The sequence below is a fragment of the Lycium barbarum genome, chromosome 1 (genome assembly GCF_019175385.1).
Source record: "Lycium barbarum isolate Lr01 chromosome 1, ASM1917538v2, whole genome shotgun sequence".
NCBI classification, from domain to species: domain Eukaryota; kingdom Viridiplantae; phylum Streptophyta; class Magnoliopsida; order Solanales; family Solanaceae; genus Lycium; species Lycium barbarum.
Window position 1 is genome coordinate 14,590,465 of NC_083337.1, and position 6,000 is coordinate 14,596,464.

Genomic DNA, 6,000 nt, shown 5'->3' on the forward strand with positions numbered 1-6,000 from the left:
GGAAAATGACTGTAGCAAATTTGTCCAGAAATGCCACAAGTGTCAGACTCATAGAGACTTGATAAAGGTCCCTCCAACAGAACTAAATGCCATGACGTCACCTTGGCCATTCGCCGCTTGGGGCATGGATGTCATAGGACCAATTGAGCCAGTTGCGTCAAACAAACATCGTTTTTGGTCGCCATAGACTACTTCACCAAGTAGGTGGAAGCAGCATCTTATTCATCGGTGACAAAGAAAGTGGTCACACACTTTTTGTGCAACAACATCATATACCGATTCGGCATCCCAGAATCAATCATAACAAACAACGGGGCTAACCTGAATAGCCACTTGATGAGAGACATGTGTGGCAGTTCCGGAACACTCACCAAAATTCAATCGCATATCGACCACAAATGAATGGGGCTGTAGAAGCCGCCAACAAAAACATCAAGAAAATCCTCCGAAAGATGATTGATAACTACAAAAACTGGCACGAACAGTTACCTTATGCATTGCTGGGATACCGCACTACTGCCAGGACTTCGACTGGAGCCACCCCATACCTGTTGGTATATGGCATTGAAGCAGTGATACCAGCCGAAGTAGAAATCCCTTCACTTCGAATAATACAAGATGCTGAGTTGGACGATGCAGAATGTATCCGAAAAAGGTATGAACAACTGGCCCTAATAGATGAAAAGAGAATTATTGCTGTTTGCCATGGTCAACTGTACCAGCAAAGAATGGCGCGCGCTTTCAACAAATATGTGAGAACTAGGGTGTTTCAAATCGGGCAATTGGTACTCAAACTAATATTCCCTAATCAATAAGAATACAAAAGAAAGTTCACACCAAACTGGCAAGGGCCCTATATGGTGCGAAAAGTACTATCAAGGGGAGCCGTCGTACTTGCTGAAATGGATGGTCAAGAGTGGTCAAAAGCGATAAATTTAGATGCCATAAAAAGATACTACATGCAAAGGAGAAGGCAAATACGAAGATTTAAAGTTTCCATAGTTTAGGTTTTTCTTTTAGTTGCATTTCCATTGCTTGTAATTTTGAATTTTTTCTTAGAAAACCCAAACCCAAAAGTATGTACGAACTACGCAAGGACCTGATTCCCTATACTTATAAGGGGATATGTAGGCGTTTTTTCAAGATCGGTCGCTTTAAACCAAAAGTCCAAAATTATGTATTTCGAACTACGTTATGACCTGATTCCCATTTGGGATACATAGGCGCTCGTTTGAGTTCAGTCTCACCAAAAATCTCAATATGTTTACCCCGAACTACGTTTCGACCTGATTCCCGAAACGGGATACGTAGGCGCTCTCCCGAACTCGGTAATTCCAAACAAAATTCCCAATAAACCCTAGGAAACTTCAGAAATGATTTGGCGAAAAAAGAGAGAAAGGTAACCCCACAAGGAAACTGGGGCAGAATTTTTGAGAAAGATATCAAAAATTCCTCAAATGCGGCGAAATCAAGAAATGACAAGTACACACTTACACTGGGGCTAAATTTAAATTTTTGAGAGGGTCTCAAAAATTCCCTCGGCATAACAAAACTCGAGTTGGTAGAAAGACATATACAAAATGGGGCAAAATTTTCGAAAAAGATTCGAAAGTTTTCAATAGTTGAGATCAAGAAGAAGAAGAAGAAACAGGAGACCTTACTTGAGTTACTAATGTCATGAAATTAAAAGGGCGTATATAAAATATTATTTTTCAAAAACATAGACACATATATTTTAAAATCATAGCACAAAAACCTTTCGGCGTATATAAAATATTATTTTTCAAAAACATATACACATATATTTTCAAATCATCGCACTAAAAACTTTCTAAGCTCTGCTAGAAAATGAAAGATTTTAAGGAAAATGAGCATCCTTTCATGACCAAGATATGAATGGAGGAAGTCTATACGCAGGAAAAGCGGTCGACCATAGAGGAAACTGACAAATTTTTCTGTGGATGTAGGAACAAACAAGCATCGACGGGCGGGTATTCTTTCCCGGAGTCAAAAAAGGAAGGTGTAAGTATTGCCACCGAGGTAAACTTCATTCCTCAAGATGACGATATGGATTGAACGACTACGTGCCGAAAATAGGTAGCATAATTTTGAGCTTGATGTCCGCATTCATTGAAATACGAATGTGATTCCTATGTCAAGATTTACGGTCGCTATTGCAATCTATTTCAAGTTAACGTAATCATGGTTCAGGGATAGTGGTAGTCATGAGAAAAGGATCCGCACTTGAATATGCAGTAGTTAACTTGAAAATTCTGATTAAATGTTGTAATTCTGAACACAGGGGTTAGCGGTCATCATGAGAGGAATATGATACTGGACTCTGATGTGCAGTCTATATTTGGGTATTTTTGACTATAGGTGATGTTAGACCAACTGGTATACCGCGGTCACCGTATGCGGATAACGGGATGTGCGACACTAGATTTGGATAGTCATCGCAATATGCAAACATGATGTGACGCCAAAATTTTTAGGGTAGTGGACGTCGTAAGAAAAAAAAAATGGCCCCGCACGAGAAAACATGGGTTTCATGATTGACATATCGACTTACGAAAATGAAAACAAGACTAGGGCGTGTAGGTTCGCATAACTGCAGTATAGCCCGACCCAGATCCCAACAGAAGTTATCATTGAACGATGAAAACATCTGAATATGATGGAAAAAGAGTCGGTCGAAGACTAAAACGCAGGACTCAACATTTGGAAACGAGCTAGAAGCTACCGAAGATGGAAGCAAAAGCTGGATTCAAAATATGCGGAGCATATATGGAACTTTTCTTGGGCAACCGGTCAAAAACCGTGTACGAGAGTTAAGCTTTCTACACCAGATATTGGAAATCATTCCAAGCATCAACACTAATAAGTCCTTTCCAGAAAATCGCCTCCGGTTCGGATTTTCAACCGAAAATAGCCAAAGGGGTTCCCACATAAAGGGATATTCCTTTTCGGGCTATCGAGTTGAACTACAATTGACTTGATTCTCAAAGCCAGGGATATGTAGGCTACTCAAGTTTTTGGGCTCGGCCATATTCATAAAATTTTCTTAGGACATCCCGGGATAGTTTAAAGAAAACTCTTTATTTCATAGTCCTCATAGAGTCAAAACTACAAACGGCCTGAATTCTCATTTAGCCTGAGATATGTAGGAAACCCAGAAACTAGGGTCCAGCTATACTTCCGAAATATTGCACAAAAAGGGCTGTAATTTCTATTATTCGTAAAAATTAGGTTTGTCAAATTCGTAGCTCAAGGATGGCCATCCTTGAACTTCGAAGGGGCAATTGTTGGCACCGAATTTTCACCTCATAAAACATATATTTTAATTTTCAAATTCCCCGAGTCGAAGACGGAATAAGGATGCCCCTTAAAAAATTAAGAATTTAAAAATCCCAAGGCAATTGCAAAAATTGACGTTTAATTATTATTTTTCATAAAAGTTAACAATTACAAGAAATTACGAGTTATTTACTTTCATAAATACTTCAAAAACAAAATACATATCCCGCTCCGTCTAACTCGGAAAAATTGTTAATTAAGATGGCGAATGAATTACTACTCATTTTGACCGCATTTTTCACATTCCTAAAAATTATCCGGAACTATATCAATATTAGGCTCGTTTTAAGCTAATTTTCTAAACTTGAGAGTTTTAAATTAGCCTAAAAATAACTATTTTATTTAATATCACTTAGTTAATATATGGTTTATATTAAAAACAGGGGGGGGGGGGGGGGGTTGGTTTGATTTTATTTTTTAAAACATGAAGGGGGGGGGGGGGGGGGGAGAATCTATTAAAATAAAGGGGGGAAGTTCAACTTAATAAACTCCCCCCCCCCCCCAATCATTTTCATTTGGTTGACACCCGACTCCTCTTCATCTTTTCAGGCGACTTGAGGCAGCTCTAGGGTTCCGCCTCCATGGCTGTTTCACGATCATTTTTGGCCGGATTTTTGAGGGTTTTAACCCTTCGTCCCATTCTATCATCATTCCGGGTTTAATTTCATTCAAATTGGGTTGATTTACTGGGTTGTTAGTCGGGTCCTTATGGTCTTTTAGTTTCCATGGGGGAGGTTTAAAACCTTTAGCCATCTTGTGCACCAAAGACCCCAAAAACTGGGACCTAGGGTAAATACCCATTTGAATTTGGGTACTATTTCAGGGTTTCTATCCATTTTTTTAGTACTGTGTTTCATTATTTGTTTGTCCTATATAATGACCAGGTGTCCTATTGGGTTAGTGTATAGTACGAATTGGCTGGAGTTTTGTTTGTTTGCATGATATGTCCAATGTTGAGTGGATAATAGCACTAACTGTACAATTTTGCAAAGGAGAATCCCGGATCCTGTATCCTAAATTTTGAAATCTTGGAATATGGGGGGAAATTATGTTTTTATATGTTTTTTTCCCAGCCATTTTCTACCCTTAGCTGACAAAATTGGCATATAAATAGAAAGTTTTGTTCATTATAAGAGAGATTTTTTGGGGATACCCTAGAAAATATACTAAGTATACTAGCCTATACATCACTATACTCCTACAATATACCCTGGATATACTATAGAATACAATATACAATACTAATATACTTTACTATATAGCCTACACTACTGAAAAAATACAAGATTTTCTGGAAAGATTGAACAAAAAGTATAAGGTTTTGTTTGGTGTTGAAGCTTTGGATCCCAATCTCCCTTTTGATCTTTTGCTTGCCCCATAGAAAGGTACTAACTCATCCTAGCCTTCTTATAATCATTATTTCAATTTCTCTAATGCATTGCTTGCCTTTGTGTGATTTTGAAAATTTTAAGGTTTCATTTAAAGAACTTAATGTGGTGCCTATTCATATGTGATTGTTTCTTTGATCTATTGGTGCAAATCTTGTTTGGCTGTTGTTTCTTTGAGGTTTTAAACCTGCTGTGTTATAATGAGGAAGGATAAGAGGGCCCTTAAATGTTAACTAGTGGGTTTAATGTAGAAAAAAATGAAGTTTAAAAGAAGTAGGTATTAGTTTGGTTTCTCTTGTTTTTTTTTTTTTTCATATTTTGTGTTGTTTGGTTTACTGTTTCATTTGTGGTCTTGAGGGTTGGAGTGTCATCTGGTCATTTTGGAACTACTTGGACAATGGTTGTGTGATGCTTGTTCAGCCATGGTCTTGTTTTGTTTGCATTAAGTTCATTTCAAGTTTGTTGATTGGTACTAGACTATTTGACTAGATTTATGGGTAGTTATCTTTGATTATCATCTAGAAGCTGTGTGGAATCTTAAAAACCAGCTTGTGTTCTCATGTTTATTGATAATAATGGGGACTTAGTATAAAAGACATCTTAAAAGGACCTTAAGAAATGGTAAATGATCTATTGAAATAAAAACTGGCCTTGAAAATGACCTGGAGCCTCATTTGTGCTTTAAAATTGTTTGTTTGAGTATATTCTTGAGATTGTTGATATATGCCATATGTCTGAACTCTGTGTGATCCTCTAAAGATCAGTTTTGATTTAGAAAACCATTTTGGAACTTTGAAATATATTATCTGCCCTGTGTGGTTACATATACTTTATTTAAAATAAGTTTAAGTATTTGCCTTCCCCTTGAAGTGGTCTGTTGGAGTATAATTTTTGAAGGTTGTGAGGTATGTCACTTGTCTTAGACTTATATGACCCCCCCCCCCCCTCCCCATGATCAATTCAGATTTAAAATGACCTTGAAGATCTGAAACATGATGTTTGCTCTTGCATTGTTTACATATATTGAACTAGGAGGTATTTAGGTCTTTGGTTTTCTTGCTTTATCTATGCTAAACTTTTTCTCACTCCTTTAAGATTGATTTTCTTCAAAAGATTTGCAAAAAATAGTTTTCAAGTCCTTAAACCTACTAGTCTGTCTATAAAATCTTATGAACCTTTGAAAAGGTAAAAATCATTCAGTCAATTTGCTTTATGGATCCTGAAAATTGTTAAGTGCGGATTTGAAGCCTCTAAA